This window comes from Marmota flaviventris, chromosome 5 (genome assembly GCF_047511675.1).
Source record: "Marmota flaviventris isolate mMarFla1 chromosome 5, mMarFla1.hap1, whole genome shotgun sequence".
Classification (NCBI taxonomy): domain Eukaryota; kingdom Metazoa; phylum Chordata; class Mammalia; order Rodentia; family Sciuridae; genus Marmota; species Marmota flaviventris.
In genome coordinates, this window is record NC_092502.1 from 144,755,830 (window position 1) to 144,783,629 (window position 27,800).

Consider the following 27,800-nt stretch of genomic DNA (forward strand, 5'->3'; position numbering starts at 1 on the left):
CAGTTCAATGCTACTGAAGGCAAGAATTCCCCTTGAAAAACATGGTAGGTTGGCTTCTACTTGATTATGTCCTGGAACCACCCAGTTTCATAAGGCCTCCTGGTTTATTGCTGGAAGTTTTAGCTTTTAGAAAGTTCTTCTTTACAACAAACTGGAATCTGCCTCCCTGAACTATTCAACCTTAGGAATAAAGAATACATTTAAGTTTTGTTCTATATGAAAAAAAAACTTTCAGCCACCAAACACTAGGTTTCTCTTCTCAGGCTAAGGAGCCTCAGACTCTTTTCCACATGAATTCCAAATTTCCCATCATCCTAGTTGTTTTCCTTTGGGAAACTCCCAGCTTTCTCTTTCAATGTAGGGCCTAGAATGGAACCCAATAGTCAAGACATTGTCTTGAAAATAATTCCATTGGTACATTTAAAAGAAAACTCAACTTACATAATCTGGATTTATAAACATCTTTTCAAGAAGGCAAGTGTGATATTAACTGTATCATGCCACCTCAAACTTAGTGATTTTCCTAGAGCTTGGTTGTTAGCATATATCTAGCTACAGTCACAACTAAGATACCCAATTAACTGAGAAATTACTTCAACCAAATTTTCCACTTCTTATTGGTCACAAACCCAAAACAAAGCCAATCACCAATACAGGGAATTAGAATTACATACTCATTTGAGACCAGTCCCCCGCAGCCTCCCTGCCCACTGAGCTGGGATAAGTGACTCTCCTATAAACATGCAGCCTGAGTAAGAAGGGAGTGTGTCTGTGAGTGAGCATTCAATAGGATACAAAGTCTCTTAAAGTTTTACATAAGCTAGCCACCTTTCTAATGATCAAAGTTTCTACTTGTATCATTTCTGAGAAACTATGAGAAAATTTGTTTTTTAAATTATTCTTTAGGGTTGGGGGTACAGCTCAGTTGGTACAGTGCTTGCCTCGAATGTATAAGGCCATGGGTTCAATCCCCAGCACCACACAGAAAAAAAAAATCTTCTTTGTAATTTAATTCTAAAGTCGTCCCTGAATTGCTCAGGTCATCCAGGATAAATGAACTATCTTTTCCAAAAAGTGGTCATAGCAGTAACTGAAGAGTTGTTTCTCCAAGCTAAAACATACAGAATCTTTCCCCCAATTTTTCATCATATGGCTTTGGAAATTTGTACAGTATCAGTAACTCTCCTATAAAGGTTTCTAGATTTTTCGGTTTGGTGCCTATTAGCTTCATGCTTCTGGTATAGTTTGACCAATGTAGCATAGACTGCAATTATAGCTTCCCTTGTTTTAATTGTTAATCCAATTTTAATTATAAAAGTTGTACAGATTCACTTTAAAAATTTTTTAACAATCCCAGTGAACTTCTAAAGAGCAGTTTAATTGCCCGACAAATATTTTCTTTTCCAGTCCACCTGAATTCATCCATATCTTCTATTTTGTTCTTAATTTTCTATCCATGTTATAACCCCTCAAAACGAAATCGCTTAAAAGCAATATAAGAGGGTATTTGTGTTTCCAAAAGCAGTGTCAGCCTCAATCTTTAGGAACCTCCTCCAAAAGTAGTAAATTTGTATATCAAATTAATGTATTCTCCCATTTACAATGTTGAAATCCCATTCCCTATTTCAGGTTGTTTTTCTTATTAAGAGCACATTGGCTTTTAAGGCATCACAATTTTAAGATCTCCATCACTTTTCTTGAGTCAGTACCAGGCTTGTTATTAACAATAAGTTTTTATCAAGCTGCAGCTCAACTGAGTCTCCAGCCTATTGCATAAATTGTTTAAGTTGTTTTTTGGGGGCCAAGTACAGGTCTTTAATTTATGCCTATAGACTTTCATCTTCTTGGATTTGACCCATGCTCTAACAAAGAGATCTGTCATCCAACAAATTCAATCTCTTTCTTAACAAAGTCTAGAAACTGCCATGAAGAATGCTCTGTAAATGTTGGACAGTAATACATGACTCACGTCTGCTGCCAGAAATTTCAGACAATTTCACACTACATTTGTAACTAAGCCTTTCAAATTCATGACCAAAGAAGGCGGCTTTGTCTGCATCTTCCTTTCCATTTCACATAAATGTGCCTTTTGAAACTAATGAGGGATTTAAAGAAAACGACTCTATTAGGAATTTGAAAAACATAAGATAACCACATTTCCAGGTGCCCAGCAGGTCAGCCCATGTGGTATAGCGTGTGTACACACACACACAGACACACACACACACACACACACACACACACAGTGCTCTTTGTGAAAGATTTCATTTGCAGTGGCTTCCCATCAGCCCAGCTGCCATGTCCAAGTACCCTTATTCGTCTCTGTTTAGTATCCCTCACTTTCTTGCTCTCCCTTCCTTAGAAGTCCCTGTAACTAAGTAATGTTCCCCAAACATATCAAGCCCTGCTCCTTGGAATCTGTAAATATGGGGGGAAAAAATCTTTGCAGATATGATTAAGGAGGTTGAAAGGGTACATTATCCTAGACTATCTGAGAGGACCCTAAATATAATTAGTGTCTTACAGAAGGGAGACAAACATTTCACTATCAAATGACAGATAAGACGAAGGCAACAGAACCATGGAGGCAGAGACTGGAGTGATTGGGCCACAAGCCAAGGACTGTTGGCAACCACAGAAGGTGGAAGAAGCAATTAATAGATTTTCCCCCCTAAGGCTTCCATGATACCTTAATTTTAGCCCAGTGACCATTTCAGACTTCCCTCTTCTATAGTTAGTCAGACTTCTATGGTTACTCTGGCTTTTGTTTTCAGTATCATAATCTCCTTCAGGGCAAGTATTTTGTTCTGCTCAAGCTGCCATGGACTAAGTGGTTTAAACAACACATACTTATTTCTCAGAGTTCTGGAAACTGGGGAGCCAGCTTCAAGATCAAGTCAGCAGCAGCAGATTTGGTGTCTGATGAAAAGCCTGACTCCTGACTTGCAGACATCTGTTTCTACCAATGGCAGAGAAGAACAAGGAGAATTCCAATTTCCTCCTTTGTTTTTGGCAAAGCCATTAATCCTGTTTTTGAGAGCTCCACCCTCAAGACATAATCACATCCCAAAGGCCCTACCACAATTACCCATGGCTTTGGGGATTAGGCTTCAGCATTTCAATTTTGGCAGGATGTAAATACTCAATCCATATTAGGTCTTATACTTTTGTGTCTTCAGGTGCCTTTCCTATAGTTGGCTCTCAATATAGATGAGACATGGTTCTCAGCAGCCTGTAATGGTTTTTCAAGTTCCCTAGCTTGCTTATCTCAGGACCCTTTAGGATTTATCCAAAATGGACTTAAATTCTATGAGGAGAGGCAGAGGTGGGTGGTAGAAAAGGCTGCAGTTCCTGGTTTCCCTGATTCCTATTCTGCTTCCCAGGTTGCCTCTCCTCTAGTCTCTTTTCTTATAACATCTTCCAGGTGCCTCCGAGGACACTTCCATCTTTCCCCACAAAGGACGATTAATACAGAGTTGTACATGCAGGAAACTTCTTCTGAAGGTTTGATGCAACTGGAGTGGTAGTTACATCACAGTCTCATACAGCAGAGCTTAAAAGTGAATATCATCCATGCCTCTTCCGAAAAGACCTACAGCCATAACCACCAACCAGGGACATCTCTAGGGAAGCCCCTGGACAGAGTCTCATCACAATGTGCTTCTCTTTCCTTATTCCTTGACAATCTCTAAGCTCAATTGTGATAAGAAATTCAATAACCTCCAGCTTTTTTAAAAAAAAAAAACCCTAGACTCTAATATGTCAACTTTGCTATCAGCAAAATGCTTTGCTGAACTTGTCATTTGATCTAAAACTCCACCATTAAGCATCACAGCAGACGTTGAAATTATAGTTCTTGATTTTTCACACACCAAATCAAATTCTTAGGTGAGGATGACCTCTCTCAAGCCCCCCCCCCCAAAAAAAGGGGGGGAACAGAGGGAAGGACACAGTTCCAATTCGCAGTCTGAATGGATGAGAGTGAAGATGGACTGTTCAAGCAGTTTACCTTTGGGACTAGTTTTACTTTGCCAAAAGATAATGGCCCTTGGGATGCACTCACAATTAATCTGAGTGGGCTGTTTTTTTTTTTTTTTTTTTTTAATGAGGTTTAATCACAGAAAAAGGAAATGAGCTAATGCAACATGAAACCTCCCAAAGCCTCAGATTCTTAAGTTTTTGAGTCATCCATGTAAGACTTTCCTTCACTTCCCAGGGATGCAGAACAAAGACAAGGAAGGTGCATTGGTTTCCTAGGGCTCACATGCAGATCAAAGACTGGGTGGTTTAAACTTCAGAAATGCATTATCTCACGCTTCCAGAGGTCAACAGTCACAAACCAAGATGTTGGTACAGTTGGTTCCTTCTGTGGACGCTGAGGGACAATCTGCTTCTTGCCTATCCCTGGTGGTTGGCCAGCAATTCCTGGTATTTCTGAGCTTATAGAAACATTATTCCAACCCCTGTCCTCATCTTCACATGGTCTTCTGCCCTGTGTGTCAGGGTCCAAGTGTCCTATGACCTCATCTTAACTAATCACACCTGCAAAACTCTACCTCCAAATTGGCCCTGTTTACACTCTGAGGTTCCAGGTGCATGTGAATGGGGGGCCCAGAGTTCAATCCCATACAGGAGGGAAAGTGGGCAGAGACAAGATTAGAAAACTGTCAAGTGCTCCCTTCTTTCCCACCTGCTACACTTATCTTGAACACATGTTTCAAAAGCAATAAAGCGAGCAGAGTGGTTTAGACTCTGGGCTTTCAGTCCTGGCACCAGCACCTGCATTTACACTTCAGCCTTGCCCATTACCTGTGCCAGATTCTTTCCCTTCTTGCTTCTGTCTCCTCGCCTATAAAACAGAGATAATGATAGTCCTTATTTCAAAGGCTCGTTGTGAATATCATGTACATTAATCAATATGGAATACTTTCTGGTGCATGGTTTGTGTTTAATAAATGTTACCAGCTGCCTCTATTTTCTCAGTGTTGTTTCCTTGCCAATAGAGACATTGGGGACAAAATGACCTAACTAAAGCTTCTGCCCCAAAGGTCTAGTAGTGGAGACTTTAACAAGATGAATGACAATACAAATTTGTAAGTGCCTGCACTGAGTGATGGGTGGCTCTTCTGGTAATTGTATGCTGGTAACTGAGAAAGACGACAGTCTGTGTGTTGGCAGCCTGTGGCATCCTCCCTGCTGGGAACAAACTTCACTGAAGCTCTTTCTGAAAGAAGCAATGCTTGTTAGGTTTTACTGGAACAAACACTTTAGGACATTTGTATAAATGTCACAATTTAACAAGTGCCTCCCCACAGTTCATCTCAAGCAATCCTCATAATGACATTGTGAAATAGGTAGTGCTGATCTCATTTTAAAACGGTAGAAAAATGAGATCCAGAGAGTTCAATAGGTGCTTGCTCCAAGGTCGCCCAGCAGAACCAGATCTCAAATCTAGTTCTATTTGCCCAATGCAACAAATTGACTGCCTACCTGGGCAGACCCTGGATCACTTAGCTGCCCAACTGCATGAAAGGAAGAGGTATTTCAGGACTTCCTGAAATAGGCATCTCCTAACAACAATGGCAACGACAACAAAGTCAATGAAAATGTATCTTACCTCCATTTGCATCTGCTCTGGGATTTCAAATTGGTTTGGGAATTGCTGAGAAAACTTTAAAAATAAGTTTCAACCTGAACTTGGCTGCTTGGCTAATTATTGAATAAGAAGTAGCTGTCATTAAATAAAGTGTTTATCGCTGAGTACACCCTGGCAGTGAGAATAGGGATTATTAATCACTGCACCTGCCTTTATACCATTTTCTTGAAAATGCAAATGATTTTGAACATCAGATTTTCTTAAGAAACCCTTCACTCTTAAGGACTTTTTTAAATTTTGATATTAATTTTCTTTATAGCCAGCCTTTCAATCTTGGTCTATCAACAAGCTTTTAAAAATAAAAAGCCTTTTTCCGTTTACTTAAAGAAAAGACGGGTGCTGTGTAAGGAAGAGAAACAATGTCTACTTCTTAGATATTATTCAGTAAATAATATATAAGGATTTAGAGCACGTTTCGGCTCTTTGTTAGTGAACAGCCACTAATTTTATTATGGTTAGTGGCAACAGTAGTTGCAGTGCACTGTTTTGTAAGGTTCTGGAGTTTTCTAATAGAAGGCCGTGTGTCCTCTCTCTACCCCCTGTGTTGCCACCAACATAGTCAACTTGAGCAAGTTGCTGTGGTAACTTGAGAGCAAGGGTTGATGACATCAGGATTTCTTTAGCAGCACAAGACTACTAATTTCCTTCTCAAGGAGTATTTATAAGCATTTAGAGTCAGGTGGTTTGCAGCTCTGACGTGAGAGTTGGAAGAACCCAAAACAATAAGGAGAGCAAAAAATGTCCTGGAAAGCTTCCTCATGTGGGGGCCTTCTGCTCTCTGAGCTTGTATGGCTTTCTGTCACCTCCTCCAAGCCACATGGGAGTAAAACAACTGATGAAACCCTGCTGGGAAGGCTGCCAGCGACCATCTCCAAGGCCCCTGGAGATGACTCCGGTGAGACCCACTTAGGGAGCCCATCAGGCTCCTCCCCTGAACGCAGTCTGGATTCATCAGTCCTCTTTGACAGCTTCTTAAGTAACCATCCTTTCAACAAATTCAGCTGTGTATAATTCATGAGCCATAGGCACATTTTAATAAATTTAAATAATGAATTTTATAAAACCAACGTAAGCAATTAAACGAAACCCCTCTACCGAAGCCTTTTATCTACAGCCATTAGCAAACATTACCCTGAGTGGCCTGTTTAATTTACGAGGTCTGAAGGATGTGATCTCATTCCTCCCCCCCAGGATTTGCCCAGGTAATTTTGAACATCTTCAGAGAGCTTCTTAATCTATGGGACAACAGAATCACATTGTTCCAAAAAAAGAGGATGAAGTTGGATGGGAAAAGAAATTATGTTATTTTCATTAGCCTCAAATGGAAATTGGCCATTTCCTTCCACTGCAAACATTAGCAACGATTTATAACAGTGACTATAAATTTTAACCAGTAAAAATCAGATTTTTTCATACCACCTGAGAGTTGTTACAGATATCTTGGAATGGCATTAAATGACATCACTACTTTAAGATAATTAAGACTTACCTTTAGATCTTATAATTTAATGTATTAGCAAAGAAACCCATATTATTATATCATCAATTCATTTTTAAGCATTTTGATAATTATATTTTATTGTAATTGTAGTCTGCTCTGTAATCTTATGAATTTTACTTAATGCACTTTGAAACATTACTCTGAGAAGGGTCATAGGCTTCTCCTGGCTGCCAGGAGTTCTATGGCACAAATAAGGTTAAGCTCCCCAGAGCAAGGGGACAAATTCCTGGTCCTCCAACCCATAGGTCTCACATTCTTCTCTCATCTTCATCTTCAATTCCTTTTCATCCTTCTCCTGGTCTTCTGCACTTCCTCCCCTAGGGTCCATTTCTGATAAATCTTCCTAAAATAAAAACTAAATATTGGGCATTGCTTAATAAGCCTGTAACATGGGGCTCCTTGTCATGTTGTTGGAATGGTCACTTGAAGCTCTAAAGTACTGAAAAATGTCTTTTACATGCAACAGAATGCTGTTCTGATGGTGGCGTAGCAGCAGAGGGTTCACTTGAGGGCAGCAGCCTGCTATTCCTGCCCTTGCTCTGTGATCAATCCTCTGGTAGGCTTGTGTTGACTTAAGTTCCTCAGAAAGTGGCACTTTGTAATTGTCACACAGCTGCGCCATCCAGAGCTAAGCACTCTCAGAAGGACTTTTGATTAACTTTCAGCATGAGTTCATTAGACCACTGATTTCAAAAATGACACCTCACAAACTAACAAAGTTATTGCATAGAAAAATACTGCCTCTATGTTTAAGGAGTGGCTGACTCATCAAATAGGTATCACTGGCACATTGGGTTATAATTTGTGAAGGGAAAACTTGATACTCAAATTAACTTCTTAGGTGTTGCTTCCTTGTTTTTTCTTTTTCCTCCTCTTTCGCTTTCCTCTACATCTTCACTAGCTCTAAGAGTATAGTTTAGGAAATTTCTGGAAAGGGTTGCCACCATTCATTCTCTGTTTCACAAAATAAATGAATTTTTAATGGAAATCTAAGCCTGGACTTTGTGGCTGGTTGAACAGGAATAACTTGACTAAAAGCTCAGGGACATAAAATGCAACTGAAGTCATCTTGCTTGTGGGTTTGGGGCCTCTGCTATAGTACTTAGGGCTGAGGACCATTTATAAAGCAAGGCCTGGCATCTCTAGAGCCTTATTGCTCCAGGGTGGTGCTGACTTTGGCAGAAGTAAGCTGTTGTCTGAACACCAGCAGATGCAACTTTTCAGCTCGCATTTTAAGTTCAGAACAGGGCCTGGTAGGGACAGAGAGGTGATGCTGGTCAGGAACCATGGGCTGTTGTGTGGTTGTGTCAAGAGTGCAAAGAATATTATTTAAGGTTCAAGAAGGTGGGTCCTGCTCCATGTTGTTCCTGTACACACTGGGCTAGCCTTGGCCTCATTGGTTTAAAAAAAAATGGAACATAGCCACAGTGCTGTATGCATCACACAGTGATTGGGAGACTGCAAAGTAATGATGATAGTGAAAAAAAAATTGAAAAACACCTGTAAAATTGAAATCTTTTTCTGCTCAAATGGATGGCATTATTATTATCTTTTGAAAAATCTGTTCTTCTTGTTTGGTGAACTCATCCTAAAAATCAGTGGTCTCCAAGATTTTTAAACATTTTACCTAGAGCAGTAAACGTTTTGAGGCAAAGATCATGATAGTTTTCTTAGGAACATGACCCCCCTCCTCAGGGTTGCTATGCTTATAACCCAGAAAGAAGACTTTAGATGAAATTTACTTTGACTTTTAGATTTTAGCCAAAGGAGTCCAAAAATAAAAGTAAATTAGAGCCAGATTATTTAAAAACCTAATCAGGATTATAAAGTAAATCCAATTGTTAGCAGGGAGCCACAGGATGTTCTTCAGCAGTGCAGTAACTTAAAACACTATTTAGGAGAAGAAACTTTCTGGGGATGAGCAAACTGAATTGAAGGGAAAAGAAACTGCAGACATAGCAGATAAATTGTGACTCTAATATTCCAGACACAAGGAGCTTCCTTTTCCTTGCTTGAGAGCTGAGCCAACCAAGAAAACTTTGGGAGTACATGAATATTTTCATTTCTAAGCCATTCATCATACCATCCTAAGACCTTCAATAAGAAACCCACCTGCATTGACCCTGCACCAGAAAAGATTCCCACCTTCAAGTTTTCTCCCACTCCCTACAGAACACCCTTCAGCTTGGCAATCAATTCTCTTGCTTGCAAACCAGGGCTGCTGGAGACCTTGAACCCACTCCCAAAGGACTTGAGCTTTCAAAGACAATCCAAGTTTGCACAAATGGACCTGCAATAATGAGATCTCATGCCGTGTGACATCAAGCATGGCAAAGTGCTGCCTCCAGCTCACCCTGCACGGCACAGCTGCTTCCCTTGCTCAGGATGTCGGACTCCTGTTAACTTCAGGGGAGTATGTTCATAAAGGGACAGGCAGAAACTCTGAGAAGGCTGGGCTGCATTTGCTTGTGTGCCATCATGTAAGCCCATTGTAGTCTCACAGGCAAAAAAGAACCGAGGAGAGATCAGCAGGGCTGGGCATCCTCCCCAGGACTGGAAGATCCTTGTCACCTCTAGAACCCTTTGTTCATCAGGAAAGTGGGGCCTTTTCTAGCAGTCACTGAATTTACAAAGTTCAACTAAGCCCAGCTTCTGGATCCTTGCAGCTCAACTCTGTACAGTTAAAAGTAAAATTGCCATTTAAGCCATTGCCACTACACAGTTGTCCCTTGAGGCCACTGATGAGCCAGTCGTTCACAGATTTTGAGAGGCTCTTCTATTGACTGGTGGATGTTACTAAAAGCTATTACCAGGCATTTGCAGCCTATTTGGGCTGTCAGAATTACAGGGGAAGAACTTATCTAAAGGCAAGTGACCTAGAATGGAGCCCCGAGTCCATTCTATGGGACTTAGGGATCAGTACACCAAAGACCAGCTACACACAATCAGGTTGATCTGAAAAGTTCTCTCACAAAGGACAGGGTCTCAGGCTGAGAACCTCTTCCCTTTTCTCTCCACCCACCAATGGATCGCATGAGATTTGTGGAACAGGAAGTTATAGGCTCAGGGCCAGCTGTTACAGCATCATTTTCCCCTTCAAAAGCCAGTTTACTTATATGCCCCATGGTTGCATGGAAAATGCCCTAACTCCCTTTGCCTCACAGAAGCCCTGAGACCTTCCATTCCTCTGTCCACTGTGAGAAGCACCCTGCTTGGCACCATGAAACTGCAGAAGAACAGGTTCACTGTGAAGCGTTAAAGAGCTTCACTAAAATGACACTCACTTTCCCGTGGTGATGTTGTGGTTTGGGGATTTTTAATGAGCTCATAAACCATATTTATAGCTGTCCTTGTTTGTTTTGAAAACATCAGATATCAGCAGGATCCTGAGTTTTATTTCATTCTTCAAGCATGTCCTATTTTTGGCTTGGCAACTTGGAAAGCAGTAGTGTCTTCCATGAAAGAGACAAGGAATGAAGAAAAAGAAAATCACTTCCTAAAATGCTTCATGTACTTAAGAAAGTGGTATAGGAAGTGGAAATCCAACCTAGAAACAGAAGGGGAAACCAAAGGCAGGAGGCCTCTTGATGGATGGCCACAGCAGTAGCTCAGAGGTCCTCCTTCAGGAGGCCTCCTACTTGGCTAATACTCAGCTGTCACCACCTTGAAATTCCCATCAAGTGTAGAAGAGTGGGCTCTGCATTTGAATTTTGTACCAAACCTCACAAATTATGTTTTCATCCCTGGCCAGTCAGTCTGTTTTCGAAGTTTATCTTTGTAGACTTAGAAGGCAAAAGGAAGCTCAGGGGAAAAACTGATTACCTTAGATACAAGACATTATAATGTTAACCTTATGTCTCAATCTGACAGGGACTTGTCCAGATTAAACACTATTTCTGATTGCTCAAGCAGATTGCTACTCCCTGTACCAACCACTGATGGCCTGATTAGAATCAAAAGGTGGAAAAGGGGGGAATGTGTTCTTTCCCCCTGTCTGAGCTGCAGTATTAGTCTTCTCCTGCCCTTGACTGGGATTTGTGCCATCAGACCTACGGTTCTCAGAACTATACCACTAACTTTCCTGGGAATCCAGCATTCAGATGGAAAATCTTGGGACTTCTTGGCCTCTATAATGATGTGAGGCAATTCTTTATAATAAATTATATATGTGTGTGTCTGTTTCTCTTGGAGAACACTCACTAACATAGGCTCTGGGCCAAAGTCTTCCTGGGACACAACAGACTCCAGCCTGACCCCTCAGGTTCCACTCTGAACGTGTAGGATGCCTCCTGGGAGAGCAAGTCTGTCTGCAGCAAAAAGATCCCTGTTCAGTCCTTGATGTCCAGTTGAACCTAAGCACTCACCAGGTTGCATCATGAATGACTTTTAGACCCTTAGGAGGCTCCTTAGAGGATCCAGACTCAGGGTAGGCCGGGAGCTACATTAATTTCCTATAGCTGCTTACCACAGACTTGATGGGTTAAAGCAATGCAAATTTATTCTCATAACTCTGGATACTAGAAGTCAATTTTATGGGTCTAGAATCAAGGTGTCTGGAAGACCCAGGAGAAAATCTGTTTCTTTCTTTTCTTTTTTAGAATCTGTTTCTTGCTTTTTCTGGCTTCTGGTTACTCTCATTTTTTTTATTAGGGTTACTTTTACAGTCACATTGGTCGTATTGTCTCCCTCCATCTCCCTCTAATGAGGATACTTAGAATTCCATTCAGGGTCTACCAAAGATCATACCCCCATTTCAAGATCCTTAGCTTGATCAAAGTTTGCCAAGTCCCTCTGCTATATGAAGGGACAATCACAGGTTCCACAGGTCCTTTAGTGGTCATGATTCAGGCTACAAGAGAGTTATTGTGAAAAAGCTGGTGCTCTGCCAAGAAGCCCAGTACTTTCCAGCTGTCCCCTAGCTGCTCAACCAGGTGTCCCCCATTCCAGGCTCCAAACTTCCACAGCACCATAGCCACAGATCCCACCCACCCACCCAGCAGCACCATCTTCCATACCTCCATTGATGTATAATTGGAAACAAACTTTTCAACAGGGGAAAGAAGAGGGAGGAGACAGAAAAGGGATAAGAAGCGAAAGAAAGGAGGAGCACCAGGACCCTGCCCTGTGCCGACCTGGGTAATACAATGAACGGAGTTTATTGTTAATAAGGATGTTAATCTCCTCTAATCATGGCAAGCACAATCTTAATACATAGTTTGACACAGAGAAGGGACCAACCAGATAATTTCAGATCCCAGCGAGGCCCACAAGGAAGAGACTGATGGTTAAGCACTAAAAATTAAACGACAGTAGGCCCTCCATAGCTAAGGATTCCACAACCACAGATTCAACCAAGTATGAATCAAAAATAGTTGGGAAAATATGGCATGGGTCCTGAACATGAACGGAATCTCTCTTGTGGTATTCCCTAAACAATACATTGTAACAATTATTTACATCACATTTACATTGTACCAGGCATGATCAGTAATCTAGCAATGATTTAAAGTATTCAGGATGATGTATGTAGGTTACATACAAATGCTATGCCATTGTGAACACCCATGGACTTAGCCCTCCATAGGGGTCCTGGAACCAATCCCCCAAGGATAATGAGAAATGACTGTATTATCAATTTACTAATAGGTGGGGGCAACCACTGGACCCAATTAAAGATAACAGCTTGTGCCTTTTATAAACCCAGAGAGTTGGCCTAGGATGAGCTCTGCAGGGATCCATCTTTCTCTGTTCAGCTTGGGAACCTGGCTGACAACAAAACAAGGCCTGAGGGAAAATGAGGACAGGTGGCCCATTATCCAAAGAGCTGCCCACTCAACCATCTCCTCTGCACAGTTCACACCCCAGAGAAGCAGCCTCAAGTTATTCACCAGGGATAAGAAGCCTAGACAACATAAGTCCCTTGGAAATGGGCCTGGCACTCTGGGTGACTTTAGCATAAATCGGATGCTGTGCCGAGTAAGTCCAGAGCTCCAGGAAGTGTGTGGAGTTGTCCTCTGTGTCCTTCTCTCCTCTAAGGGCACCTAAGGGTGAGAATTATCTCACCCTTCCAAAAATATATGCAGCTCTCCTGACCTCCCATCCAATGCTGTCTCCATCTTTGAGGTTCTGTTGGAAAGCATTCAGGGAACAGTGAATAAATTTTTGAATGAAAAGATTAATAACATACTAGAAATCAAATGGGTAATAGTTATAATTTGTATTGCAATTCAGAAGGGAAGAGCTTTGTGAAGGAGCTGTGCTTGCATTTGCCTTGAAAGGTGAGCCAGACTTAGGCAAAAAGAGGATCAGGCTGCCAGTGGGAGGGCTTGAAAAGAACCAGGAAAAACTGCCCGAAGATAGCAGGAAGGTCAGTTGCACCAAAAAAGAGGGGCTGGAGACCTGGAGTTCTGTGAGCATCTATTAGTGCTGTGGCTGGTAATAAGAATGAAGGGCAAGGAAGGTAACAGAGTTTTTGTGGCCAAAAGAAAGTTATCCATCCATTCCCCCTCCAATGGATACTCCAGGACTTCCATCCACTGTCCCCAGACCCAGGGCCACCCTTGATTCTTTTCTCACTTGCTCAGAGCCCCACAGCTAAACACCAACTGCTCTATTTTCAAAGAATATCTGAAGCCAGATTACTTCTAGCCCCCTTCATTGCTACCTGCTTAGTTTAAGATAGTGTCTCTTGTTCACTATGATACAGCTCAGGGCTGGTCTCCCTCTTATTCTTGCCTCATTAAATTTCACCTTCCACACAGCTGTGTAAATCAAAGCAAGCAATTTCCCAGCCTCCAAGGTTTTCCACAGCATCCGGACTTAATCCAAACTCCTTTCTAGAGCCAAAAAGTGCTCCCAACCTGCCCTAGCCTTGACTTCTGACTTCATCATATCTCCAACACTCCAGGCTGGTGCTGATGCTCCTACCTCCTGGCAGCATTCGCTATGTGCCAAGGGCTCTTCTAGGTGCTTTATGTGCTGTAAATCATTGCATTCTCCCCCAAAGCAACCTTAGGAGCTAAATGTATTGTCTTTATCTCACTGATGAAGCACTTGGGACAGAAAGGGTTTATATAAGTGGCAGAACTGGGGAACACCCCAGCTCCCCCATTATGCTATACTGCCAAGGATTGAATATGATATGGTTGTGTCCCCCAAGGGTTTGTTTTGGAACTTGATTCCCATTGCAAGGTATTTAGAACATGGAAAATTTATCCAATTGTGGCATTTGAGATGGAACTTTGTAAGGTGGCTGGGATTAGATAAATTCATCAGGACATACTGGCAGCTTTATAAGAAGAGAGAAGAGACCAGAAGGGACATACATACTTTCTCTATCTTGTCACACGATGCTTTGCACAGCCTTAGTACTCATCAGGAAGGCCGTCACAAGATGCAGCCCTTGAGCTCCAAAACTGTGGGCTAAATAAACCTTATGGACCTTCAGAGATCTCGCAATGGACTAATACACATGCCCATCTCCATTTCTGCAGCCAATGGAAGCAAGGATATAGGTCTGTGGAAGCAGCTCAGGTCATGGTACAAGTGAAAAAAAAGGCAGACCTCCACGTGTGTGCACAGTACACACCTGGAGCCTAGCACTCCTGTGAGTCACATGTTCCTATCAGTTTGAGAAAAAAATGTGTGCTCTCTCTCTGCACCATGTCCCCGCCCAGGAAGATTGTTGGCAATGGGGAACACTTCAAGTATCCTAGAGTGCTACCTGCTCTACCTAATTTTTGTGCAGAAGCCAGAAGCTTCTGAGAATTTCACTCACAGCCAGCCCTGTGTTACCTTTGCTTAACTCCATTAGTGGAAGTGGTTCAACCGGGTCTTCCGGCCATACAGAACAGCGGGTCAGTGCAATGTAAACAAGGCCAGGTGCTCACTGCCTCCAGCCCAGAAGCTGATCTTTAGAGACTTAACTCCACCCTTGGCTCCAAGAAACTGCACAATTTGTATACCTCCTCAAGAGGCTTAAGAGACAAATACAGTCCACAAAGCCATTCCATTAGAGATAGAGTACTGAAATGTGGGTCAATAGTTACTGAATTTGAAATTGAAATGGATCATATGTGTCAATATTTACTGAACTGAAAATTGAAACTGATCTTTTAAATATTTTTAGTTGTAGAGAGACACAATACCTTTATTTTTTTATTTAATTTTTTATGTGGTGCTGAGGATCGAACCCAGTGCCTCCCACGTGCTAGACAAGTGCTCTAGAACTGAGCCACAAACCCAGCCCTGAAACTGATCTTTTAAAAATATGTGTTATTAAAATAAAGGAGGATTCTATGACTTGTTATCATAACATAGTTCCATAAAAATGTAACATACTTCCGAAGCAAAGGAAAATTTATTGACAATACTGACATTACTTTTGTAATTCTGCAATTTTTTTTTAAAGTCTAGCTTAATAGAAGACATCTAAAGCCTTAGTCTGTTGTATTATATGGCTTTGGTTGAAGAATATGAAGAAAATCTAATCTCACACAGATCTATATTGTCAGCTCTCCATACCCCCAGGTTCCACATTGCAGACTCAGCCAACCAAGAATCATAAATATTAGGAGGAAATTGCATCTACACTGAATGTGTACAGACTTTTCTTCTTGTCATTATTCCCTAAACAACACAGTACACCTATCACGTAACACTTAACATGGTATTGGGTATTATAAGGAATTCAGAATTGATGTAAAATATATGGAGGGATATGTTTAGGTTATATGTAAATACTATGCTGGACTTGAGTATCTGCAGATTTTGTTATGGAAGGATCCTAGAACTTACCCTCTGTGAATGCTGAGGGACAACCTCAACTGAAAAAGGGAGAAGTGTTTTTTAATAACCTTTTCAGATAATTGAGGCTATTCTTTGTTACTTTTCAAAGCGTGGCAAATGAGAGTCTCCTAAAGATTTTTATCATGGGGCTGGGGTTGTTGCTCAGTAGAAGAGTACATGATTAGCTTATGCAGGGCTCTAGCTTGGATCCACAGTTTGCATGTGTGACACACACACACACACACACACACACACACACACATACACACAATTAGCTGTAATGAGGAATATTAAACAATGTCAATGAATTTTTATATTGTTACATTAAAAGACACTAATGTTTCTTGGAATGGATCTTTTACCCATGCATGATTTTGACAAATTATATTAGATATTTTAAGGTACTTGTTTTCTAAATTATAAATGCTACCTAATGTTGACATTTTTCATTATTAAATACCAAAAATGTTATGTTTTTCATATCACCACCAAGATCATCAGAAAAGTCTTTTAAGTACTGGGAAACTCATAAGCTCACAATATGAACACAAATTTTCCAAAAATCTATTTTTTTTTTTTGGCTTAAAAGTTTGTCTTTTGGGCTGGGAGTAGGTCAGCCCAAAAGTCAGTGCAAGTATAGTGCTTGCCTCACATGCATGAGATCTGGGGTTTGATTCCCAGCACCACACACACAGAAACAGAAGAAAAAAAGATTGACTTTTATCTTTGGCAACACATTATCAGTTGTTTTCCTTGAAGTGACAGACTCACTTTGTATTACTTTCATAAAATGTCTGCCAAATAGTCCAATCTGAATAGTCATAGTTTGTTAGCCACTTGTCAAGTAAAAAGGAGTTCTATGAAAAATGTGATTTGTTCAACTTGTAACTCAAATAATTGTGCAACTGTTTCTCCTTATGATAGCCAACGTAATCAGTTTTGAAACTGAAATGCTTTATGCATAATTGCCATTTCATTACACAGAATATCAAAAAAGATGAACACAAAATTGGCTTTTGAAAAAGAAATTGTGAATGTGTGGTAGGAAAAACAAAACTGTTTTAATACCAAACTGTATTAATGCATAATGCCACAGTTTTAGTTCATGTTAGAGTGCCAGATTTAGACACTATTGTTTTATACCATACAGAAAAAAAAAAAAGCAATAGCATTATGGATAGTATTATGAAATCAACTTGACCTTGTAAACCCACCACCTTAGTGGCCCCAGAGTCATCAAAAGTCTATAGATCACAGTTGGAGAAGCAGCACTCGAGGGAAACATTGAGATGGGCCACCTAAGCAAATGAACACTTCCTACTAGGGATTTGGTCTTGGGCCCCTAACTAGGGAGAGCTGAGCTGGACAGGTGAGTCATAGGACTCTTTTGTCCCTCCCTGACTATACTAAGAGAACATCATGGATCTGCTGGACCACTGTTTCCTGGATCACGTGCTCAAGACGACCCTACCAATCTGGTAGTGAAAAGATGCACCTAGTCATCCCCCAAGGAAAGGATCTTCTCCTTCCAGTTTGCAGCAGAGTTGTCCAAAACTACTTCCTCCTTCCCCTTGACTAAACTATGATTGAACTGAGCCTTCCCATGGCAGGGAATCCTCTCAAAGGAAGTAGCTCCAAGTCTGCCTAATTCCCCACCTACCTAGGATCGAAAGTATGAGCTGGAGTTTTTCGCTTTTCCCTGGCACTAGCAATGCATCCCCTAACAGCTTGGTCCAAAAATGTACTCTAAGCAGAAATGGGCAAAAGGACACTTAAGGTTCTCCCTACTGAGTGTTTGGTAAGAGCCACTAACACTAGCAATTCCCTTATCATTGGACACTTGTGCCGCTTGTAATAGTTCACCGTAATACACAATGAGACAACAAACATCTTCAAACGTATAGTTTTTCATTGGTGGAAATTCTTAAGGTTGATCTCTCGACTTGTTGGTTTTAGCCAGCATATACCCAGCATCTAAAGAACAATTCATGTTATGGCATTTGTTTGGCTACTAGAGAAAACTATGGGTTGTTCATAGCCACTCTTGATTCCAATAAGATTCCAATAAGAACTGTTCTGCTTACACATAAAATGTTAGTAATGCAAGTGGTATAGGGCAATCAATAGATGTTTAGTTCCTGAGACAGGGAAAACAAAGGTAATGCTAGCAGTAAGGGCAGGATCCAGACAGCAGGAAAGTGTCTCAGATATAGAAAGTTCTGCAGGTCCATACGAATTAGACTATGTAATGAGGTAGGTGAGAAAAGAGTTAAAATTTCAGATTTGAAGCATTAATGCAAGAAATTCTCACATAGTACAGTGGTTAACAGATGTAGGTTTGGGGTCAGATGTTATATTCAGTGTACAGTTGTACAACTTAAGGATGTGACCTTAGAAAAGTCACCTAACTCTCCGAGCTTTGGTTTCTTGTCTCTAAAATGGAAATTGTAAATGTTACCCTGACAGGAATCCTTTGGGGTTTGGACAGAAGAACCCCAGCTGACGAGACAAAGGAAAGAAAATGTCAATAAATATCTTCTTTAGTCTCTGTTCTTGTGAGGTTGTAGCTCTTTCCCTTGGGGGAGGGGGACCCTACTTCTCTCCAGATGGCCTGCTCCCCAACAATCCCTTGCCTTCCAGGTCCTAGTAACCTCTTCTTCCCTTGTCACTCTGGCCCTAGGCAGTAGTTCTGCTGCAGGTAGGTTCAAGATCCTCTGCACTGTCCCTTATGACTCCTCTATTCTTCCCACATACTTTAGTAATTAAGTTCTTAGTAAATAAACCCTGCTCTGATTATCCTACTTTTATGTGCCACCCATCCCTACTGGGACGCACACTTATGCAATGTCCTCTCCTGCTTTCCTCTATCACAGGGCAGTACATTCCCCAGACATAGCCAGAAAGAAGACTGGAAATGCCGCGTGGTGGAAGATTGACACTTGCCAATGGATACACCTTTCCTTGCCATCAGTGCCTCCTGTGGTTCCAACCAGGTAACTGGCTCCTGGACTGCAAAAGCCAAACCCCTTCCCTTTTGCTTCCTGCTGTTGTCTATTTCCCGGTTGCCTCACCATTGCTGTCTGGTTCTCACCTTTTCCATTATCAGCATAACCAATTCTATGGATTAAATTTCCTTTGGCTTAATTACTTAGAGAGGTTCTGTTTTTCTGGTTGGACCCAACTGATACATTCTCTAAGCCTCAGCTTTCTCATCTGTTAAACAAAACTAACAAAAAATATGGATCTCCAATGGATATTGTGAGAATGTTAATATATGAAAAATACACGGTAACTGCTTGATAGATACTAACCATCATTTGCTTTCTCAGAATTTCTGGTAGTCCTTGGGATAAAGTCTGTCCTCTATAGTATAGAATCTGCCCCTGGCTTCCCCTCCAGTCTCATTTTTCCCTCCCTGTTTCACACAGACACAGCCCTTCAGAACGTCCAATTTTTCATCTTTCTTTGCACCCCATACTAAACCTTCCATGACACAATTTATTTTAATGTAATTACTTTTCCCTTCATCTTTTCTGCTTACACTGTGGGGTCCCAGCCCTTGTTCATAGCTGGCACATAAATGTTCGATAAACGTATATGAAACGAAGGAGAGGAGGAAGGAAAGGAAAGAGGGAAGGAAGGAAGAAAGTGAGAAGGGCACAGGAAAGCAAATAATTGTAAGAAGCACCCTGTTCCTGAGACCCTGGCAAAATGGATGGGTGTTATGGCTTGAATGTGGACTGTTCCCCAAAGACTCATGTGTTGAAGGATTGGTCCCCAAGTAGCAGTATGAAAAGGTAGGGTTTGGGGGAAAGTGTGGAAACTGTAGTCTTGGGCCTAATTACTAAGTTACTAGGGCCTTGCCCCGGAAGGGTGTATCTTGCCCGGGCCCTTCCTGGTATGTTCTTTTGCTTTCTCTTCTTCACAGCTGCCATGAGTTGAGAAGATTGCCTCTTTGCCATGCTTTTCGGCCATGATGTTCTTCCTAGAACTTCATGGACTGAAACCTCTAAAACTGCAAACCAAAATAAATCTTTCCTCCTTTAAATTCTTTTTTCTCAGGTATTTGTCACTATGACGAGAAGCTAACACAGTGGGTCAACAATTTGAACCAGTATTCATGGCACAATGGACAGTAGCTACTTTTCACTCTAAGACAATGGATGGGAAATCTAGATGGAGAACAATGCCAGACTGTACAAACAAAGGAACCATGAACGAGCATGTGAACATGAAACAAGTTTCCAGCCCAGTTAGGAGCTCTTTATTCACTTCCTGCTGACACAGGAAGTGCTCCTCCACTCATGGCGCCAGGTAAAAAAGGCAGGTGGAATTCCACGTCATCAGGTTGACATGGAATCAGGGAAGGTGTGCTGGCTGAGTGTGATGGAAACACAAAGCTGTAGGCCTGGGCAATCTTTAGGTCAAAAGATTCAGGGGGCATTCAAAACCCCACAGGCCTCTCTTTCATTTCCCTTTCACCACTGGGCTGTGGTTCTTGACGTGGCAATCAGTCACCTTATCTTCTCTCATCCTGGTGCTGGGTTCCATCTCAGCCCAGGTCTGCAGGATGTCCTGGCTGGATATCCCATAAGAGGAGGCCAGTTGCCTACTCCTTCCCCAAAGCCGGTAAGGACTGGGCGGGGTGCGACTCATGTTCCTGTTGTGAAATGGAATGTACAAGCAGGGGATGTGATTCATGTCTATAGACACACAGTATTCCTGAAAGCTAGTCAGGAAATGCCATTTTACATCTGGTCTAGTAAAATGTCTTCAGAAGTTTTATAGAAGCTCAATGGGAGCAATCATTTTAAGTAAGTGCTTGTTACCTCTTGGAGGACTAAGACCACGCTCTTACCACCAAGTGCTGAAAAACTTAATACCCTCTCCTCTTTCCCCTCCTCACTCCCTCTCCCCCACCCCTACTGCCAATGCATATACCATGCATGCATGCATGCACAAACACCTGAAAATTCTTTGGAAGAAATGTCATGTAACATGAGGCATTAGTTAGAGAGAAGTATGTTGTTTGTTTTCAAGGCAGAATGAGTTTCCCTTAATTAATAGGACATAAAGAAAAATATTTAAAAGGCTTGTAAGAACAAATAACTCTAGCTCTCAACTGGTGCTCTATAAATGGGGGAGGGGGAGACAGGTAGGAAGAAAAGTAATGTATAAATTAAGTTCACATAGAGCTTAAATTGTGGCTTCCCCAGAAGGAAATGAAAACTGCTTCTCCAATTCAATAAGCAAAGTCTATCTATCTATTTATCCATCTATCTATTTATTTTTCTGGGAGGTACTTAATTTACAGAAAGGGGTAGATATCAGAGAAATGCAAAATCTTAATGGAAAATTATGGTGTTCATAATTTACTGGGGGATTAGTTTATTGGAAACAATGCTTGAGACATTTAACAGAAATGAAAGTGTATACTTTATGCAATTTCATGGCCAAGGGAAACGAGGATAAACACTTCCCAGTATCACAGGAGGTCAGAACTTTTGCTAGATGAGTAAATGGTGTTTGACTGACTGATTAATTAAGGAGGAATTTTGAATTCCTCAAGATTTAACAAGATGAGAAATTGGACTTGCTTAGATTTCTCCTTCAGTCCAGCAAGAACACTTTGATGCACTTTCACACACTCAAGGAATGGGGGGAGCCTCCCTTGACCCTCTCCCAGACTCCTTAGCCCACCAACCTTGAGGTCACACACAGCCCAGGACACACACACGTGACCTCTAAGTTGAGAGGCATTCATTCAAAGCCTTTTCTAATCTATCAGAAGGGGAATATGGAAGTTTTTGTAAAGCTAGATATCCCACTCTTCAGAGGGGAAAAAAGAAAACAAACAAAAATTTTGCTTCTCTGATCTGAGGAGTGGCATTTGTCTCTTTGGAGACACTTGCATTCAAGTTCAAATGAACTCAGTTCACAGGTGAGTCTTCTCCCTCTGCCCTGTCTGTCTCCTTTATTGAGCATGATGATGTCTAGTGACTAGTGGGTTATCCTTGTCTTCTACATTCTGTTATTTACCACATCTGGCCAGCTCTTGTGAAGGATGGCTCCAGTTGTTTTCCTTAGCTCAGTCCTGCTGCTTGGCATTAATGTTTTGATAGCCTCTGCTCCCCTCAGAGTCTCCCCTGACTCCTGAAGTCCAGGCCTTCCTGAACTCTTTCATTGGACACTGTTCCTCCATAACTACTCTGAGTCCTTTCATTCTACACTGAGTCTCAGTGCCTGCTTCTTCATGCCTTTCAACGACCTCCTTATTCTTCCTCAACTCTGTTTTGTTATCTACTATTCCCAAGTACTCCCTTCTCTGGTATCATCAGTTTTCTCTTCCACTGTCTGGGCTAGTTTCTGTCTTCCTCCTCCTTGTCCATCAATTTCCCCCTCCAAGGGCATTCTGCCTAGCACCCCTCTCCATCAAAGCCAGCTTCCCAGGAAGTCACCCTCCACCTGGTCTCAGATTCTCCCCTTGCTATAAGCTCTGCCACATGTAGATTTTTTGGTCCTCAGCTTAATGACTGATTTGATGACAGTTCTGTATCATTTCAAACCATCCCATTTGTGTGAATCTTATTTTCCACCAATATGATAAGACCTTCATGGACCAAAAGTCCATTTTTCTCTGCTTGCATGTATTTGTGACTGTAGAAAACATTTAAAAGAAACTGCATGGTTCCAGTTGGATCCACTGATATCAATGTATAGTGAAAAGGCCTTTGGTGTCAGAATAACTCAACTCTGTCACCTATTCACTGTGTAGGTGAGTCACTCTGAGTCTCAATCTTCTCACTTGTAGAATGGGGACACTAATACTTGATAGAATTTCTGTAAAATTAAATGTTAAAAATTAAGTAAAACCTCTTACTCTTACCCATAATTAGATGCCTAAGAGATGGCAGCAATTTGTCTTGTTACTAAACTCTGGAGGAAAGTAGGTGGGCAAGATTCAGTTCTGCAAATGAATTAGGCTCCCTCTATGAGACACTGAGCCTGGATCCCTAACTGATAGGAAGAGAAGAAGACAGACTTCCTATACACTGGGCTCAAATGTGGTTGACTTGTGTCTGGGATGGAGTTTACCTGTCTGGAGGAGGTTTACTTTCTAAGGTAAGAAGGAGAGCCTGTCTAGAGGGGAGCATATCAAAGGTTCTATCCAGGCTCAGCTCAGAAGCTGCTGGCCTTAGAGATAATGCAGGGCCTAGTTGTGGAGGTCGACATTGTCATGGAACAGTGATCTAGAATCCAGTTCCTACCAGCAGGAAGCACCAACACCCCAGAATGAGAGTAACAACATCAGGGCTAAGAGATGGCAGGGGCGTGTTCCTCCACAGAAAACCACAACTACTGTCACACAGCCTCCTCCTACAGGCAAACCCATGGCAACCCTCCATTCTAGTCACACCCCACAGGCCTGGGGACAGTATCAACTCTCTGATGTTATCAGACCAGGCTGCCTCACTGTGACATGCTGGTTTCTCCTAATTCTGCCAGTTGTTGATAAACAGTCTCTCTATTAAACTCTTCTCACTCTGAGAACACATCTGTTTCTTGCTGGGATCCTGACTGATACAGTTATCATTTCTCTTTCACAGTTGATAACACTGAACCCCAGAAAAGTTAAGTGATGGACTTGGAATTCAAACCAGACACCCAGGCAGGGTGTTCCAGAGCTAGGCTCTATATTTTATTGCCAATGCAGCTCATGGAAAGAATCAAGATGTGACCCAGAGAAATACCTATGATTACAACTGTGTACTTTCACATCTGGCCAGGCTACCCCCACAATCAGTGTGGCCAGTGCTCATTACTCCAGGTCCCCGCATTTTGAAGTAATAACTAATTGGTAATTTCCACCTCTCTAAAGAAAAGTATAAACCCTTTCCTAGTCCAGAGTGGCTTTGTTCACCTCAGTTCAGACTCAAATCAGATTACTAGGCTTCAGAAGGAGGTGGAATAAGAGGAATGCAGGACTCCTCAGCTGTGTTGCAGAGAGATAGAGCATTTGGTCATTTCCTGCTTTTTCATGGTCTCCTTTTCTCCCTGTAAGGATGAGAATAATTCACAAAGATCTTTTTTATATATATATTTTTAGTAGTTGTTGATGGACCTTTATTTTATTTATTTATTTACATTTGGTGCTGAGAATCGAACCCAGTGCCTCACACATGCTAAGCAAGTACTTTACCCCGAGCCACAACCCCAGCCCTCACAAAGATTTTAATGAAGCTTTGGATGTACTGGAGCAAGACTTTTGCTCTAAATCTGGGCAACATTCAACTTGGTTGGCCGAAACAACTAATAAATATACACAATTTTCCTTCACATGCCTGTCATGGTTTTTGAAGGGTGACAGGCTCATTTTTAAATACCATGAAATTGCATTTTCTCAAATGTGAAAAAAATAAAGTTATTAGAAAAGAAGAGAAAAGCAACATCCAGATGAGTTTCCATTATTAATTCTCCCACAGAAATCAATAACAAATGAAGTACTTTCTTGTAAAAAAAATAATAATAACATTCTTTATATTTATGGGATAATTCTTTAGTTCACATGTAGTGGTTGAAGCCTAGACTGTGGAGCCAAGCCACCTAGATTCATATTCTGGCTTGTTCACTACCTGAGTCTGGACTCACCCTGAAGCTGGTCCTGAGATAAGGATTTGAGTATAAATGGCTTATGGAAGAAGTGACATCAAGAGGCACCGGCAAGGGACCAGGGACTTGTGCAGAAAATGGAAGCCATTCAGCACAGAATGAGTTAAGAAACAGCCCACCTCAGTGTCTCCAGGTTCTATTCCACAGGCATCCCTTGGAAAACCCTCAAGAACATGCATCAGGAGCATGCCACCCAAGGAATAAAAAGCTGGGAGTTTAACCACCACTTCTCATCCTTCACTGGTGGAGGGCTACTCCTTAGCAGGTGAACTCCCCAGAATTTTGGGTCCTGTCCCCCAGTAAGCCAAGCACCCTCCAGTGGCCAGAGAAGTTCTAGATGAGAGTTAGGACTGGTGCCTGCATGAGACCAGTGGGAGTCTAGAGGATCTGAGAGAGGCCCAACAGCATCTGCTAGAGTCTGCCCCTTTCATGATCAGATCCACTAGGGCAACCTTGATTTTTCAAGGTGTCTGGTCACATTTACCAAAGAAAAAAATATATCAGGTTGCTATGGTCTGACTGTGTCCCCGCAAAATCATGTGTTGTAAACTTAATACTCAATGTAAAAGTATGGGAGGTGGTGCCTAATGGGAGGTTTTTAGGTTATGAGAGCTCTATCTTCCAGAATGGATTAATGCCAGTTAGAAATGGGTTTGAGGCTTCCAGCATGACATTTTGTTCTTTCTTGCTTGCTTTGCCCTCCCTCATGGGATAATGCAGCAGGAAGGCCTTCAACAGATGCCAACATCTCAAAGTGGGACTTCCCAGCCTTCAGAACTGTAAGAAGCCAATTTCTTTTCTTTATAAATGACTGTGGTATGCTGTTATAGCAACACAGAGCAGACTAAGACACTGGCATATTAGTGAAGTTATTTCCAAAGTGGACTCTGACTAGTGATTCTCCAGGAAGTTTCCAGGACTTCAGTGCTGGACTAAGCTGCATCATTGGCCCTTCTTCTGAGGCTCCAGCTTCTTGGACTGAGCAACTACTGGTTCTACCAGCTCTCCAGACTACAGTTGGCCATCACAGGACTATACAGCTTCTGATTCTATGAGACAGTCTAATAAATCCTCTTTTTATAATTACAAACACAAACACACACATACACACACACACACACACACACACACGCACGGTGTGTGGAAACCGTAGCAGTTGGAACCTAGTGGAAGGGAACAGACCCTTAGAGGCATGCCCTAGGGGACTGCATCTTCTTCCTAACATCTTGCTCACTCTGCTTTCCAGCCACAATGAGGTGAGCAATTTTGCTCCATTCTTCCCTCCTCATCATAATATTCTTCTCACCTCAGGCCCAGAAAAAACAGAGCCAAGCAAAACCTCTGAAATCATGAACTAAAATAGATCTTTCCTCCTCTGTTTTTCTCAGGTATTTTGTCATAGTAATGGAGAGCTGATTATGACAAATAGAGTAGCTTAGATTTTTATCCCAAAGAAGTCTAAACGTCTGCTTTCCAAGTTCTTATGAGGTTGCGGTTGCTGCAGTTGCCCATTTTCCATTTAGGTGCACCAAGAAGAGGGTATCCAGATGTCCTCAAATTCCATATATGTCTTTTTGCTCCCACTTTTACAGAAGTAAGTGTGCCTCCTTAAGATAACCAGGATAGAAACCCTGCTCTTTGGCTAGCTGGACTACTAACCCAATGAGCTTAAGATGACCAGGTAAGTCATAACTATCAACTTTGTAAAATTATGACTATATTCCTTAGTATAAGATTCCCTCCACCTCTTCCTCTTTACCACTGCCCAATTTACTTCAGGAACCATGATGTGTAATTTAGAAGAGAGCAAAGTTACAGAAACAGGAAGTCCAGACTCCCCAATAGGTCTCTAGAAATAATGATAAGAAAGTCACTTCCAAATTTTACATCCTATCTACTAGAGACACAGCATCATATAATGAGTTGGTGCATATATTTCATCTTGAAGACTAGTGTCCCAACTCCATGGTAGCATCTTAGCTAAGCCTTCACAAGGCTTTAGAGCACCTGCCATAATAAACAGTCAATAAATGATAGCTATTATTTTTTCTTGCATTGATGAGTGCTCTGCTTTACAGTCTATATTCAGACCATAAGAATTCATGTGGGACTTCACCTGATGGACCAAATAAGACCACTCTTGGCAGTTTTCAAGTTCTACTGGCCTGAAGGCTCACTGTGGTTAGTTCTTTACCATCTTCCCCATATAAGACAATGTGGTCTAGGTCATCATCCATTACATCCATTTCTCATCATTTCTGGACCTAAATTCTTCCATCCATAATTTATGGAGAAAATATATGTTTTCATTACCTTGATGATTAAAGAAGATGGTATGTACATATGATGACTATTTTAAATTAAAAACATTATTTCATATAAATGCTCATTAAAAGTAATTGTCAAGGGCTGGTTGTGGCTCAGTGGTAGAGCGCTTGCCTTGCATGCCTGGGGTTTGGGCTTAATTCTCAGCACCATATAAATAAATAAAATAAAGGTTTTATGTCTATCTGCAACTAAAAAATTTAGAACAAAGTAATTGTTAAGCCAAGCACATTGGCACATGCCTATAATACCAGCTACTCAGGAGACTGAGGCAGGAGGATCACTTGAGCTCAGGAGTTTGAGGCTAGCCTCATGAGGAAATACATTTCAAAATTAATTAATTAATTAAAATAAAATTGTTAACCCTGTAAGAGGTGGAAACTGGGCCTTTGAGCATAGTCTTTGAAGAATCACTTCTGACAATGTATGAGTCAAGATTCTCCAGAGAAACAGAACCAATAGGAAGTGTGTAGATGTACAAGAAGAAATGTCTTATGTGAGCTGGCTCACACAAGTAGGGAGGCTGAGAATTCCCACAATATTCTATTCACAGGCTGGAGATCAACAAGGAAATCCTATGATACTTTTATTTATTTTATTATCAATCTATTCCAAGGCCAAATGCCTTAGAACTAGAGGAGAAAACATGGCCCACTAATTCAAGTCCCAGAGTCCTATAACTCAAGAATCAGGAGCATTAGTGTCCAAGGGCAGGAAAAAATGGATACCCTAGTTCAAGAAGTGAGAATAAATTGGCCTTTCCTCTACCTTGTTTTTCTTTTCCTATTGGGGAATTTAGTTGATTGCCCACCCACACTGATGAAGGCAATCTTTTACTCAATCTACTAATTCAAAATTACC